The following is a 17,378-nucleotide window of genomic DNA, read 5'->3' on the forward strand; positions in this document are numbered from 1 at the left end:
AATACAGGGTAATTGCCCATCAGAAGTGTAAACTTTCCAGTCCTTGCTTAGGAACGTCCAGGAGTCCCTCAGCACATCTTTTAGGGTACCCCCTGAGTACAAACACCCCCCTCTCTTCCCCTTTCTCAGGTGGCTGTCAATACACTTCTGAGTACACGCACTGACCGTGCATGTGCAGGAAAGTAATGACACTGTGCCCCAGTGTATAGCTTTGATTTATTTAACTATGGTCTGTCATCTGAATTGCAGAGCAGATTCTGGCCTGCAATCCTGAATAAAAACCTTTTTATGCTGTATCTAATTCATCATTAAAATGTTGATATGGGAAAGGAAGTGAACCAGGATTCGTCTTACGATCAGGATACTCAACTGAGGTCAGGAAATGATCTCTGAATGAAGGAATCACCCGACTGCTCTTCGGTATTAAAGGCAGTACGGTAGCACAGTGGTTAGCACTGTGGCTTCACAGTGCCAGGGTCCCAGGTTCGATTGTTGGCTTGGGTCACTGACTATGCGGAGTCTGCACGATCTCCTAGTGCCTGTGTGGGTTTCCTCTGGGTGCTCCGGTTTCCTCCCACTAGTCCCGAAGTATGTGCTGATAGGTAATTTGGACATTCTGAATTCTCCCTCCGCGTACCCGAACAGGCGCCAGAATGTGACGAATAGGGGCTTTTCACATTATCTTTATTGCAATGTAAGCCTACTTGTGACAATAAAGATCATTATATTTTTGTTAGAGATTGGCTGGACAAAGTCATTCAAAACTAAATGGGAAATATCAAACTTTTTAAATTCAAGTGTCCATAGGATGTGGCAGATATGAGGATTCAAATGATCTTCGAAACAAATTTTATCAACACCTTTTTAAGGAAAACATATTGCAGCTATATTGACAAGTGAAATTAAGTTCATTGTGGTATTACAATGGCGTCACAGAGTAAAACAGTATAACTGCGCATTTATGGCATTGGCAGCAAAAGCAGCCCCAAAGAAACCTATTAAAGACAAAATGAAGGCAGAGATTATGATATAAAATTGTTGAACTCTAATGTTGGGTCCAGAAGGCTGCAGAGTGCCAAGACAAAAGTTGAGGAGCTTAATTGTAACACCTGCAGCAAGCCAAAAGAGCAAAAAGGTCAGAGTGCAAGCAAGGTTAAGAATTGAAGTAACAGGCAACAGGAAGTTCAAGGTCAGGCTTGTGTTTTTTGCATTTAGAAATGCCACAGTTGCCTGGCTGTGATTGTGGAGGAGCAACTCTTCCGCAGGAAAGCCAACAATGGCCTGGCAGTCATTGCTGACACAGGTGAGGGTGTCTCTTGTGGGATGAAGGGCACCGCACCTCCTTTCCCAATGAAGGCCTACTATGGGTGTGTCCAAGCCGATGTGTCTTGCCAGAGAAGAGATTAAACTCTACACTATGGACCAAGACTCATTCACCAGATCCACACTAATTTAGGAGTATTTGAAAGAGAATGGCACCTGTGTCACCTCGTGAACCAAGTTAATTGTCAATCTGCAGCTCACCAGTGGATGGAAAAACACTTCAAATCATGCTATGGAAAATTACCACCAATCAAACAGGTTGTATGGGCAATAATCCCAGTCTTATGATTAACTCCAGAGTTCAAATATAAAAACCAGAAAGGACAGTAGTCATTTCTGGGGGACAAAAAACAGTTCTGTCCTTAATATACCAAAAAATGTTGAATGATTCACAGATTACCTCACCTGAGGGCCTCACCCCAGGCCTGATGGGATCTATCCCAGAATACTGAAGGAGGCTAGAGAGGAAATTGCTGAGGCCTTGATGGAAATCTTTGGATCCTCACTGTCTTCAGGTGATGTCCCAGAGGACTGGAGAATAGCCAATGTTGTTCCTTTGTTTAAGAAGGGTAGCAAGGATAATCCATGGAACTACAGGCCGGTTAGCCTTACATCAGTGGAAGGGAAATTACTGGAGAGAATTCTTCGAGACAGGATCTACTTCTATTTGGAAGCAAATAGACGTATTAGCGAGAGGCAGCATGGTTTTGTGAAGGGGAGCTCGTGTCTCACTAATTTGATAGATTTTTTCGAAGAGGTCACAAAGATGATTATGCAGATAGAGCAGTGGATGTAGTCCATATGGACTTCAGTAAGGCCTTTGACAAGGTCCCTCATGGTAGACTTCACAAAAGGTGAAGTCACACGGGATCAGGGGTGAGCTGGCAAGGTGGATACAGAACTGGCTAGGTCATAGAAGGCAGAGAGTAGCAATGGAAGGGTGCTTTTCTAATTGGAGGGCTGTGACCAGTGGTTCCGCAGGGATCAGTGCTGGGATCATTGCTGTTCGTAGCATATATAAATGATTTGGAGGAAAATGTAACTTGTCTGATTAGTAAGTTTGCAGACGACACACAGGTTGGTGGAATTGCGGATAGCGATGAAGACTGTCAGAGGTTACAGCAGGATTTAGATCATTTGGAGACTTGGGCAGAGAGATGGCAGATGGAGTTTAATCCAGACAAATGTGAGGTAATACATTTTGGAAGGTCTAATGCAGGTAGAGAATATAGAGTGAATAGTAGAACCCTCAAGAGTATTGACAGTCAGAGAGATCAAGGTGTACAGGTCCATAGGTCACTGAAAGGGGCAACACAGGTGGAGAAGGTAGTCAAGAAGGCATATGGCATGCTTGCCTTCATTGGCTGGGATCATTCATAGGATGTGGAGGCTTTAGAGAGGGTGCAAAAGAGGTTTACCAGGACGTTGCCTCGTATGGAGGGCATTAGCTATGAGGAGCGGTTGAATAAACTCAGTTTGTTCTCACTGGAACAACGGAGGTTGAGGGGCGACCTGATAGAGGTCTACAAAATTATGAGGGGCATAGACAGAGTGGATAGTCAGAGGCTTTTCCCCAGGGTAGATGTGTCAATTACTAGGAGGCATAGGTTTAAGGTGCGAGGGGAAAGGTTTAGAGGAGATGTACGAGGCAAGTTTTTTACACAGAGGGTAGTGGGTGCCTGGAACCCGCTGCCGGAGGAGGTGGTGGAAGCAGGGACGACAGTGACATTTAAGGGGCATCTTGACAAATACATGAATAGGATGGGAATAGAGGGATACGGGCCCAGGAAGTGTAGAAGATTTTAGTTTAGATGGGCAGAGTGGTCAGCACAGGCTTGGAGGGCCGAAGGGCCTGTTCCTGTGCTGTACTTTTCTTTGTTTTTTGTTCTTTGTTCTTATTCTGCATGCATTCTACAGGGTGTGTCATTGAGCCCTTATTGACTGAGATTTGTTTTTGGAACTCCAGAAGGATAGAAGTGCGCCTCGTATTGCGCATGGAAAAAGATCATATTACACAGAATTTTCACCAGTAAAATGTCATTTAAAAAGTTGCTATTTTTATCAAATCTGCTTCACTTATCTTACAATTTTATCTGTGACCCTAAAAAACTGAAGTCAATCAAATCAACGATAATAATGGTTTTGACTGCTGCTTGTTTGCACTTCAAATTCTCATGTCCACAATTCTCCTGTGTACAACTACAGTACCTGATCTTTCATGCACAAAACCTTGTCTTGCAGGTACATTTAAAAGCAGATGTACAGTAATTAAATTTAAAAATTAAGAAACAACCAATCCGGAAACATAAGAATTATCTTTTTTTAAAACACATGGAACTGAATTTAAATAGTTTGAAACTAGGGGTGATATCTTTGGCTTCAAGATAAATTCATCCTGGATATAAAGCTAAGACAACAAACGTGAGGCCTCAGCCATACATTAAGGAACACCTTCAAGATAAATAGTTTCTTCTGTTATGGTGTTCTTTCAGTTAAATTTGCCTTTGAATTACCAATACACCAGTTACTGCTTAACTTTCATTTCCTTGCACACCGGTTAATTATCTGTTCATTTTGATTACAGAACATGACTTCTCTGTGCTAGCATTAAGTGTAGGATGAGAGTGTGACTGTACTCTGAAGTAATATTCGCTTGTCAAATGTTTTGTATTTTGACCTGTTGACTGCAATATAGCTGCTTGCTGTCAGTTGTACCCTGGTTGACTGTTGTTCGTTTTAACCTGAATTCTGTCTGTATTCTCATTTTAACACTTCATTTGAGCCCTCAGACCATTTCTGTAGTTAACGTTCGACTCAAACATCATCAATCTTTCACTTCTGATTCCCTTGTTCTCTTCAGGCACATAACAGCTCCCATTTTCACTCCCTTAAGCCAGAGGTAAGCAGACTTGACTGTCAATGGTCAATGACTAGTTTAACTGTTCATCTGGCTAAACTACGTAAAGAACTAATGGGCCTTGCTGTCCTCTGCCCAAACAACTACTATTCCAGGATCAGTTCACCTCTGCAAACCAACTTTCTAAACTCCTCTCTCTACCTTCTCTATGATGCGGAGATGCCGGCATTGGACTGGGGTGGGCACAGTAGGAAGCACCTGATGAAGGAGCTGCACTCTAAAAGCTAGTGATTCAAAGCAAATCTGTTGGACTTTAACCTGGTGTTGTGAGACTTTTTACTATCTTCTCTATCCTCAGCTCCAACAACAATCACAATGAGCTCATGGATGTCCTTGTCATAAAGATTAACATTGTCTGAACAAATGCCTCTGCCACTTCCCTCCTTTCCACTAGCCCACCAGGTCAAATATCTCCGAAGCAACCACCTGACCTAGAGCCCTGAGCTCTCATCTTTCTCTAGTTTCCCATCAGGTCCTCTCCAAGCCCATCTTCCCCATCAGAACAGCCTACTTCTTTCTCTCGATCCTGCTTCTACCAAATGGTTGATCATCCAACATTCCTCTCTGGGCCCCATGTTAGCTGATATTGTCCGTGATTCTCTGATCCGAGTTCAACCCAGCCGCCGCTACCAGTGAGAACGGAGGATTTGGCATTCAGCCAAAACTCTATTCACTGCAGCAGGACTGGAAAATCCAGCCGGCTGAACGGACGGAGAATTCCAGACATTGTTGAGGTGCCTGGTGGCAGAGGTCCTGCCCACAATAGGTGGCAGCAAATCAGAGGTTGGCAGCAACTTGTTATCCCCAGCACCAGCAGAAGCAGTGGCATCTGGTGGCACTGCACCCAACAGAGGCCCGGGAATGTCATGGGATCCCAGACCGAAGGTGAATGAGAGTGGGATGTGGGTTGTGAGGTGGGTGTCAGGGGAAAGGGAGATCAGAGGAACGAGCACAGGTGACTCTCAATGCCCACCACCAACTTCCTGATAGAGGTTCCACCGTTGGGCACAGAATGCCTGATAATGAGATCCCCCCCAGCGCATTTGATAGGCTGCTGGCAACCCCAATACGAATTGCTAGGCAGCTGTTGGGAGGTGCGAGGAGGCCATGGAGCTCCTATTAAATCCCTGAGACTCCACTGAAATCTAGTTGTCTCATTAATGAATCTAACTGATATCTCACTGACGGCAGCCTGGAATCCCTTCCACCCTCAAGTTAATTGTGAAAGGTCTCTTGCCACCATGATTAAATGGGCTTGGCTGCCATGGTTCCAACCACAATGGGCTGCATTAATGGCAGCACTGTAGCATAATGGTTAGCACAATTGATTCACAGCTCCAGGGTTCCAGGTTCGATTCCCGGCTTGGGTCACTGTCTGTGTGGAGTCTGCACATTCTCCCCGTGTGTGCGTGGGTTTCCTCCGGGTGCTCCAGTTTCCTCCCACAGTCCAAAGATGTGCAGGCCAAAGATTGCCCTGAGTGTTGGGTGGGATTACTGGGTTATGGGGATAGGGTGGAGGTGTGCGCTTGGGTAGGATGCTCTTTCCAAGAGCTGGTGCAGACACGATGGGCTGAATGGCCTCCTTCTGCACTGTAAATTCTATGATTCTATGAGAAGTTAAAAACCACGTTGAGGGAGGTTGAGTGAGGTTGATCTTGCAGCTATGAAGTCACTTCCACCTGGTTACTAATGAGCAGAATGCTAAGATGGAACCTTGAAATTCCATGGAAGGTGCCATTTAACATATTGTACAGAGCCATTGTTAGTTTGCCAAAGTTGCATGGCATACATCCAATGCAAGTAGAAATGATGATTGTTGGAAATCAAACAGACGCTCAGGCTTCCAGATCAGGTACTTCCTTAATTCCCATGATAAAGACAGCAGCAGACATTATCAGCCCCCTACAAACTGTTTCTCCTAATCTAAAGCATCCAATGAATTTACAACCCAGCAAAGAATGCCCATGCCCATTATCATTTTTAAAATGACATATCAGAACTCTCGGACTTAATAATGGATTCGCTCAGCAAGGACAGCACGGTGGCACAGTGAGTTAGCCCTGGTGCCTCACGGCGCCGATGTCCCATGTTCGATCCCGGCTCTGGGTCACTCAGTTTATTGCACATTCCCCCCCGTGTTTGCGTGGGTTTCGTCCCCACAACCCAAGAGATGTGCAGGGTGGTTGGTTTGGCCTTGCTAAATTGTCCCTTAATTGTAAAAAAAAATAATTGGGTACTCTAAATTTATTTTAAAAAAGGATTAGTTCAGCAGAGGTTTGTTTAGGCAGGCTGAAGTGGGGTGTTAACTTTGATGGATTGAAATGTTTATGAGATTTTAATAAATTATTATTTCTCTGATCTGTTTTTCCAATGTCTAAATGCTTATTTGGACAGGATTGAGAGATGTTAATTGGGGTAAAGCTTCTATTAAAAGTTCAACTAAGCATTCATGATGAGGCCACCTGGGTAAATAGGGGTGGGATTCGCTCAGCCCGGGGCCGGGCCGGAGAATCCCCAAAACGGGTGCGAATTGCGGTATGCTGGCCCAGTGCTCTGCGGAGAATCTGCGACATTGGCGTCATCGTCGTTGACACGGCACCGGTCGGGGGCTGCTCTATATGGCCAACCCGCCGATTCTCGGCCCGGGATGGGCCGAACAGCCGTCGTGAAAACGCCGAAACTTGCCGGTGCCGTCCACACCTGCTCTCAGTCGGCGGAACTCAGCGTGGAAGGGTCGGGGGGGTGGCCTATGGGGGGGGGGGGGGGAGAGAGAGGGTCCGTCCTCGGGGTGGCCTCCAATGTGGCCTGGCCCGCGATCGGGGCCCACAGATCGACGGGCCGGCCTCTCTGGCTAGGGGCTTCGTTTTTACACACCAACCCGCGTAGTCCTGCGCCGTGTTGCATTGGGGCCGGCGCGTTGAAAGAAGACACTGCGCATGCACGTATTGGCACTGGCGCCACTGCGCATATGCGGGTTGGCGCCGGTACTACTGCACATGCGTGGATCCCACAGCAACCAGTTTGCACCGGCATCAGCAGCTGGAGCAGCGTGAACCACTCCAGTGCTGTGCTGGCCCCTTTTGCGGGCCAGAATTGGACGTCAGGTCGGCCCATTCACGCCGTCGTAAAACGCGACGGCGTTTACGACGGCGTGGACACTCTGTCGCGGGATTAGAGAATCCCACCCCAGATGTCTGGACAACTGTTTCTTTTAATATAGTTGCCAAATGTTGCCATCTTTTGTGTTAGTTTTGATTGACATCTTTTTTAAGCTATTTTAAATTAGTCTTTCTTTGATCTTTATCAATTCTGCATATTTATCTGGATAAGATTAAGAGGTGTAAAGTGAGGTAAAGGTTCTGTTATTGAAGTTGCAAGCGATAGTATCTGATTGATGTTTTTATAAGGGTGTAGGAATATCAGGGTTTTTTTTCCAAAGCAGATTCTTATTTTGCATCACGTGATGTGTTGTGATGCAGAGTGTTTGCCGGGCTTTGGGCAGATCACTATCTCTCATCGTGTTTTGGAATACCATCCGCGCGCCTGCTCTTTTTCAAAAATCCATGGATTAAATTATAAATGGGTTGAATGGAGTGAAATGTTATTTAGATGACATACTCATCACCGGTTCCAGTGAACAGGAATGCTTGGAGTCTTTGGAAGCTACCCTGAAGAGGTTATGGAGCCACAACCTGAGTTAAGAAGGAAAAGTGTAACTTGTTTAAGTCATCCATAAATTAAATTGATCGTATTATCGAGAAAGATGGTTGACACAAAGAGCCAAAAAAAATCAACAATCATAGAAGAACAAAGTCCTCAAAATGAGACAATTAAGGACATATTTAGGATTGATCAACTATTATGGTAAATTTGTGGAATTGAAGCTTTTACACATGTTGCTATGTTTCGAACAGGCATGGCACTGGTCAGAAAAATGTGAAAATGCATACAATGAAGTGAAAGAAGCTTTACTGAAGTCAGAGCTGTTGGTTCCTTATAATCCCAAGAGGAATTTGCAACTTTCTTGTGATGCCTCACGCTATGGGGTTGGTCCATCACGTGAACCCGCCCCTCATCCATTGACTTTGTCTACACCTCCTGCTGCCTTGGGAAGCGAGCAGCATAATCAAAGACTCCTCCCACCCCGGTTATTCTCTCTTCCAATCTCTTCCATTGGGCATGAGGTACAAAAGTCTGAGAACATGCACTAACCAGTTCAAAAATTGTTGCTTCCCCGCTGTTATCAGACTCTTAAATGACCCTCCTGTGGACTGAACTGATCTCTCCATACACCTTCTCTACTGAACAGTGCTACACTCCGTATGCTTCTCCCGATATCTGTGTCTATGTATTTACATTGTGTATTTATCGTATGTTCTATGGGCGCGATTCTCCGCTCCCACGCCGGGTGGGAGAATCGTGGGAAGGCCGCTCTGGCACCCCCCGTGATTCTCCCACCCCCCCAAAATGTCGTATCGCGTTTTGCAACACGCCGCTCGGAGAATCGCGACCCGGATGGGCCGAGCGGCCTGCCGTTCCCGACCAGTTCACGCCGGTGGCAACCACACCTGGTCGCTGCCGGCGTGAACATGGCGCCAATACCTGGTTTGTGGCTTGTGGGGGGGCGGAGAGGGGGGTGAGCACCACGACCGTGCTCGGGAGGGGACTGGCCCGCGGTCGGTGCCCACCGATCGTCGGGCCGGCGTCTCAAAGGGACGCACTCTTTCCCCTCCGCTGCCCCGCAAGATCAAGCCACCACGTCTTGTGGGGCAGCGGAGGGGAAGACGGCAACCGCGCATGCGCGGGTTGGTTCCGGCCAACCTGCGCATGAACGGCTGACGTCATTAGGCGCGCCGGCCGCGTCATTCTCGGCGCGCCGGGCCTTGACGCCAGTGACAAGGCCCTGTGGCCGAGATTTACAGCACGGCCCTCCTAGCCCCCCGGGGGGGGGGGGGGGGGGGGGGGGAGAATAGGGGGCCAGGAGCGGCCTCCGACGCCATTGTGAACCTCTCCGGGTTTCACAACGGCGTCGGGCCTTGCGGAGAATTCCGCCCTATGTTTTTCATGTATGGAGTGATCTGTCTGGAATGTATGCAGAACAATAGTTTTCACTGTATCTCGTACACGTGACAATAGATCAAATCCAAATCCTTAGGCTGTCTGTGTGGAGTTTGCACGTTGTCCCCATGTCTACATGGGTTTCCTTTGGGTGCTCCGGTTTCTTCCTACAGATTAAAGATGCACAGGTTAGTTGAATTGAGCATGCTAAATTGCCCCTTAGCATCATTCAGAGGGTCAGTGCAGACTCGATGGGATGAATGGCCTCCTCCTGCACTGTCGGGATTCAATGATTTTATGATTCTTGGCAGCTAGTAGATTGCAAAGATCTTCATTGATGTTGTCGGTCACCCTTACAATATCCGGTATAGCAAGTCAGAGCAACATGCAAGTGCTGATGCTTTCTTACGATTGTCATTGCAAGTCAAGTATGACCCAGAAGAAAATGTTGTCAAAATTTGTATTTCTCGCTCATGGATATTGTACCTGTGACTTCATCTCAAGTTCAAAGATATACAAGAATAGATGCAGTAATGGTGAAGGTGGTGGATTGGTCCAAAGAAGAACATTGTCTAATGTTCGTAGGAAAAATCCAGACCTTAAGTCATAGTACAGAATGGAGTTTGATTATTTCTCCGTGCTTATGTAGTAGAGTCTTTGACCAAATACATGAGGGAGATCCTGGTGTGGTGAGGATGAAGGAATTGGTATGCAATTATTTTTGGTGACCAGAATTGGATGCTCAAATTGAAGAGAAAATTGGGCAATGCCAATCTTGTGCAAAACTAAGGAATTCTCCACCATTACAACCATTATATCTGTGGGAATGGCAGACCCAGCCATGGCAGTGAATACACATTGATTATGCTGGTCCACTGGAGGGTCGCATGTTCTTGGTGATTGTGGATGTGTGCTCAAAATGGCAAGAAGTCGCATTAACAAAGTCAACGACGACTGAGCAGACCGTTGAGAAATTAGATAAAATATTTGCAGGATTTGGAACATTGGAGCAGATTGCCAATGATAATGGTACACAGTTTACTTCGAAGGAGTTTGCGGACTACTTGGAAGGGAACAATATACACCTTATCACGCCAACTCCATATCATGCAGCAACGAATCAATTGATCTAATGTTTTGTGCAAACATTAAAGCATTCTGGCTTAGAATCAAAGGATCAGGGAACATTATCAAGAAAAGTAAACAAATTCATAATACCTTATCAAACACTGTACATGCTACCACATAAAGTTCACCAGCAATGCTGTTCTTCAAGAGGAAACTATGAACCACAGTTTGATTTGTTAACTCCAGGTGATACTTCATAGATTGCCAAATGACAACAATCAGCACAAATTGCTAGGAGGGAGAAAATCTCTAAAAGAAAAGTAAGTATTCAACTATGGTGAGAGATGCTAGCTAGGAGCTTCACCACCAATGAGAAAGGGGTACCAGCCATGATACCAGCAAAGACAAGTCCAATGTCATACACCATACAGACAGATGATGAAAGAGCTTGGCGACATCATGCTGATCAGTTACTTGCTGCACGAAGTGAGCTTGCAGCAAGTCTCAAGAAGTTCTACCTTTAGAAGATCCAGGGAGCTACACCTTGGAAAAGACACCAGAGACAAGTGACGAGTTCAAATTCTGTTTCTGAGGACTTTTTAATACCTATGGTGACAGATACTGAAATAACTATTCAAGAAATACCATCAGTGCGGGATGCTCCTTCCCACCGTGCCACATTTCTGCCTCACCCCGCCGGCTGGATGCTCCGTTATGCCGGCTGGTCAAAGGGGTTTCCCATTGTGGGCAGCCACACGCAGTCGGGAAACCCCTGGGCTGCTGGCAAAATGGAGCATCCCGCCGGTGGAGAATCCAGCCCCACGTAATTAAAGGAATGAGGACACTTCCGAGGTCGTAAGTAGCCAAGTTAAAGATTGCTGAATTATATCAAAAATGAATAGGCATCCACCCATTGTTTTATTGAATTGCATATGTGTAGAAATAATAAAAAAGAGATATGTTGTATAAATGTTAATTGTTGTCGTTACACTAATGAAGTAAAGGGGGAGGGGTGTTATGTATCAGGAATACATTCCTGCTGGTTATGCGTCACGTGATTGGTAATGGCGTCACCAGATTGTTTACATGGGCTTTGGGCAGGTCACCATCTTGATTGTATGAGCAACATCTCTTAATAATTCATAGATAGATAGAATTTACAGTGCAGAAGGAGGGCATTCGGCCCATCGAGTCTGCACCGGCTCTTGGAAAGAGCACCCTACCCAAGGTCAACACCTCCACCCTATCCCCATAACTCAGTAACCCCACTCAACACTAAGGGCAATTTTGGACACTAAGGGCAATTTATCATGGCCAATCCACCTAACCTGCACATCTTTGGACTGTGGGAGGAAACCGGAGCACCCGGAGGAAACCCACGCACACACGAGGAGGATGTGCAGACTCCGCACAGACAGTGACCCAAGCCGGAATGGAACCTGGGACCCTGGAGCTGTGAAGCGATTGTGCTGTCCACAATGCTACCGTGCTGCCCAAAGAATGTGGGAACCTCCATTTTCCTTTCGTGGCAACAAAGAAATATAACAATTCTGAATAGGTGATTTATTTCATGAGCATGTCAAGAGCGGTTGTTGTTATAATCTGGCTTATTGGTTCTGTACATGTTGCATCATGTATGAGTGGGCATGGAAGGGGCATTAGGCATAGTAGTATCAAGTATGGAGGGAACATGGGAAGTGGGTGTGGGTTATGGGGTGAGGGTGTGAGAAGGGTGAAGGCTAGATTGCCTAACAAGCCTCAATACAACTGGGATGAAATGAGCCTTCTAACAAGCCCACCACAGTACTCACCAGCCTCCATGTCTGCATCCAAACTGCTTTTGAGGTCAGCAGTCCTAACTTGATCCTGTGCCCACTTCTCTGGAGTGAAAACAGAGCATGTGGGGTGTGGGGGCCATTTATAATGAGATAGGTCTGCAATTCAGGAAATTTCCTGACTGGACCTTCCCATTTCATTAGTGAAAATTAAGCCCAATAAAAGAGAAAAATGGCAGCAGAAGGATATCTGTATAAGAAAAAAGGATCTACAAAATATGAAACTTTGACATTGTAAGGAAATCCGACTTGGATTATCAAAGCTACCATTCAAAGCTGTCAAAAGGCACAGTTAGTGCTGAGAGTGGAAATTGGGACTGACATCAAATTGGAGAAACTATTTTTTAACAAAGCCTTTTTTAAAAATTACCATTGTAGGTTTTGTTGAAGATTGAAGGACTTCACAAATGCCTTAGTTTCACAATTGTTTCAAATGTAAAACCCGCCCATTACTATTAACAAAAACAAAAATTGAAAAAGAAAAATTTAAAGACATATAAAATTCCATTGCCTACTCAGAAAGCCAATGTCAAGCCCTTTATTACTGCTGAATAAATGATTCATTCCCCAAAGCAAAAAAAAACAACTCTTGCATCTGGCCTGAGCAAAAAGAATTAACTTTTACATGACCTCAAGATATTAGAACACAATGTAAAATTCCATGACAAATTTCTCAGTCAATGCATAACAGGTATGACTCTTTATAATTTAAAGGAGTTTTGTGGTTAAATTTCAGCCAAAGAAATGGGATAAAATCAGTTCTTCAGAGTACACAGGTGCAAATCCAGCTGCTGTAGTTATTATGGTGGAATGCAATTTTTTTATAGACTATTGTCATCCAGGAAGGATTGAAAATAATTTCTTGGAATGCAATTGAATGAAAACATATATAATGCATAAAATATAGTAAATAATTATGTTTCTCTGCAGTTTTTAATAGAAACATAGTTATGAAGAAACTTCACTCTCTGACAATTCTCAGCAATTTGCTGACAAAGACAATCCCCTGTTTCACGTGATAAATTGCATGTTACTGTTGTTGGGAAATCCAGCTCATAATACTGTTATTTCTTTCATCACCAAGGAGACAGCATTGTTTCTCTTTCCTGCAGTGCATTCTGAGTAGGGTGATGAGCACTGTAATTGGCTTGCTCTCTGTGGACAAGTTACAGAACTTTCCACGGAAACCTTTGTTGCCTTACGACAAAAAATGCTAAACATATCTGACTACCGTTAATTGCTGTGCAGACGCAAGAAAGCCTCATGTAACTGTTAGTTTAGGGAATACTTTAACGCTACACAGGCTATATTCACAGCAACACCTTTCCTACCCTCTCTCACGTATTTATGCCTGCTTTCCACGTGCAAGATGCTCCTGTCAATATTATAATGAGATGTCCCTGCAAATCCTGTGGTAACCAACAGTACACTTCTGGCTGGCAAAATGCCTGCCTCATCAGAATTACCACAGCGTAAGCAACTTTGCAATGTTTTGCGAAAAGAAGTTACCAACAGAGTGCGGTGAAGAAAATGTCATAGACTGGCAATGTTAACTGCTGCAAGTATGCAGTCTTTATCAGACTTTAATATATCTATTATATGTTAAATTCGGTATATAGGGATACAAGCTCATCAAAATATTTCACAGTACCTTTGGGCAAACCAATAATACTGCTTCTCATATCATTTGTGTCTGTGGAAGGCTCTGAGATAGGAGTTTTGCAAATAAACTCAGCCTGGTGTCTGGTACAGTGATTCTGATTACAAGGGTATGGTTTAAAACCTTTCTCAATATGGTAAAAGTAAATTCGATCATAGACAAATTTTAATAACTTCTGTCTCTTCTCCCTCCTGTTTGTACCCTGCCACTTTTTTCTCCTTTAACCGCCACTCTGCTTTTTAGTTCCTCCCATTTGCCTTGTATATTGCACATTTCTATCCCTGGATTCAATTCCCTTACTCTCCAATCATGCTTAAGTTGAATACTGAACTGAAGTTCATTTTGATTCATCAATGTACAGCACACCAGGAGTCATTTAATTACAAATATAATTTTATACTTAACTACCCCAACTATAAAAGTATATTCAATAGGGTTCATGACTCATTCATCAATTTGTAGCATTTTATACGGAACTGGATCTTGCTTTTGCAATTGTCTCTGTTTCAAACCAGGTGTGATAATTTTACAGTGTGCCATGCTGAAACTTCATTATTATTTTTTTTCCCAAAGGAGATGCTATTAAGTGTTTACTTTGCACCTTCAATTCTTTGATTTAAGTGCTTTTTCTAATAGGATCTTATATCCCTTATTGCAGGCATTTTCAAAGTCGGGGTCGCGGTCCGCCGGGGTTGTCGGGAAAGTCACGGACCCGTCATTCGCGGCGCTCCAGATTGCGCAAATTTGCGTGCAACAACCGCAGCAGCCGGCTTTTTACAATACTGGCTGTGAGCGGCCTTCAGAATGACGGCCCCAACCATATAAAAAAATGGGGGTGCACTGCACATGTGCGCCCGCTCATCAGTGCCCATGCGCAAACTCTGTGCATGCGCACTGATGAGTGGCCATGCAAGCGCAGTGTGCTTTCATATTTACCAGAATACTGTGCAGTGACTTGAATCTTATTTAAAATGTTAATGATTAGAATTTCATTCCCTCTGCTATGAAACAAATTAATCCTTAAAAAAGAAGAGGTCTTTCTTTAGAGCGCTCTTTAGAGGTCTACAAAATTATGAGGGGCATAGCCAGAGTGGATAGTCAGAGGCTTTTTCCCAGGATAGAGGGGTCAATTACTAGGGGGCATAGGTTTAAGGTGCGAGGGGCAAGGTTTAGAGGAGATGTACGAGGCAAGTTTTTTACACAGAGGGTAGTGGGTGCCTGGAACTCGCTGCTGGAGGAGGTTGTGGAAGCAGGGACGATAATGACATTTAAGGGGCATCTTGACAAATACATGAATAGGATGGGAATAGAGGGATACGGATCCAGTAAGTGTAGAAGATTTCAGTTTAGACGGGCAGCATGGTCGGCACAGGCTTGGAGGGCCGAAGGGCCTGTTCCTGTGCTGTACTTTCTTTGTTCTTTGTTCAGTTGTTAAAAACCGACTGCTGCGGCTGTTGCACGTGAATTTGTACAATCAGAGATGCAGACGAAGATTTGTTTTTAAATTTAAAGTAATCTTCCTGCCTGAAGGGAAGTAGAGAGCAGGTCACGCCCCCCCCCCCCCCCCCCCCCCCCACAAAAGTCGATGTCACGTGCTTTGGGCGTGTTTGCAATTTGTCCATTTTGTCAGCAGCAAACAAGTAAATGAGGACCAAGCAGGCTCACCTCATGCATTAAAATAAGAGAAAATAGTGGGTGGCGAATGTCGGCCGGCATGGGTCATAAAGGTTGGCCAGCATGGGTCATGAAGGTCGGCCGGCGTGGGTCCCGAATGTTGGCCGGTTGGTAAAAATGGGCCCAATTGATCTGCAGCATATTTAAAATGCAAAGGCATATATTAAAAATAGTTTTTAAACAGAGCCAAATCAAATAGCAAAGGTGGATTTATAGACCACACATGAATTACTGTGGATGATATATGCATTACCAAATAACATTCAACATAAATATGCCAAAATGAATATCAATGATTTCCACGTTATATAATAATGACATGAATTATGCTCACAACCAAGACTGGTTAAGACTGCCAGTCAGGTTTGTAGTGTGGCACATTTGTACATACTGGAAGCTACAAATATCAATATGCAGGCCTCTGTTCTTACATTACACCTGTTTCAGCTAAATAAAATAAGCGACTGCTGCTTATTGGCTCATTCCTCAGAGCAATGCCTTGACCAATCAGAGTCCAGCTGCCTTGTTTAAAATTCAAATAATACTTTGCAGTTAACTGTGTCATGATCAACTGGTGCATTCTCCGTGACAATGGCTCTACCAATCAGAGTTCACTTTCCAACCAATCAGCATTCTCATCTCATAAAAGCGTACATTTGTTGTTTCCCTGACATTGGTATTCTTATAAATTGTCCTGAGAGTGCATGATGAAAAGTTTGGAGAACAATGGGCGGGATTCTCCGACTCCCTGCCGGGTTAGATAATCGCCGGGGGTTGGCTTGAATCCTGCCTCCGCCGTCCTCTGAATTCTCTGGCCCTCCAAAAGTCGGCGAGGCGTGAATCGCGCCGCCCACCTCGGAGAATGGCAGGGACCGGTGCGACTCAATGGGCCCCGGGGCTGCCCGAATTCTCCGGCCCGCGATGGGCTGAAGTCCCGCTGGTTTTTTGCCGGTCCTGCCGGCGTGGATCAGACTAGGTCCCTCACTGGCGGGACCTTGCGGCGTGGGCAGGCTCCGGGGTCCTGGGGGGGGGGGCGATCTGGCCCCAGGGGGTGCCCCCACGGTGGCCTGGCCCGCGATCGGGGCCCACTGATCCGCGGGAGGGGCCTGTGCCGTGGGGGCACTCTTTTCCTACGTGTCGTCCGTGTCAGCCTCTGCGATGGCCGACGCGTAGGTGAACCCCCCCCCCCCCCCACCGCGCATGCGCGGGGATGACGTCAGCAGCCGCCGACGCTCCTGTGCATGCGCGGACTCTCGCCGGCTGGCGGAGTCACTTCGGCCCCGGCTGGCGTGGCGCCAAAGGCCTTCCACGCCAGCCGGTGGGGCGCAAACCACTCTGTCGCCAGCCTAGCCCCTGAAGGTGCGGAAGATTCCGCACCTTTGGAGCGGGCCGACGCCGGAGTGGTTCATGCCACTCTGCCCCGCCGGGTACGGGAGATTCCCGCCCAGAGTCTCTTTTTCAGCAGTACTCATTAATAACATTGTCAAATTGATATCAAATCCATTTATTTCCTATTTTAAAATCATATTCCCTAGCATTGAATGTGCTTGTCTGTCAATGTGCAGAATCAGAATATTTGAGGCAGAGATCATTTCATTTTTAAAGAGAAGAGTAAATTGACATTTGACATAAGAAAAGATACATGGCTAGGGGATGCAGCCAGGGCACTGGGATTCTAATGGACTGCGTTACTCCTACAAAGTGGTGGCATAACGAAGTGGGCAAATAGCATTTCCTGCTGTAAATTTCTGTATGCATTTACTGAGTTCATTAACACAAATAGGAAGCTGCCTCTCAGGGGCTGCGTGGTGTTGCACTGGTACCTCATGGCACTGAGGACCTG

The 17,378-nt window shown here is 45.5% G+C and overlaps 1 protein-coding gene across 1 annotated transcript in view; it reads left to right on the plus strand.

The window, feature by feature from the left end:
• The window catches only part of glis3 (GLIS family zinc finger 3), a 716,605-nt gene that overhangs the window by 228,215 nt on the left and 471,012 nt on the right, over nt 1-17,378 (plus strand). The gene's annotated exons all lie outside the window — the stretch shown is intronic.

This window comes from Scyliorhinus canicula, chromosome 8 (assembly GCF_902713615.1).
Source record: "Scyliorhinus canicula chromosome 8, sScyCan1.1, whole genome shotgun sequence".
NCBI lineage: Eukaryota > Metazoa > Chordata > Chondrichthyes > Carcharhiniformes > Scyliorhinidae > Scyliorhinus > Scyliorhinus canicula.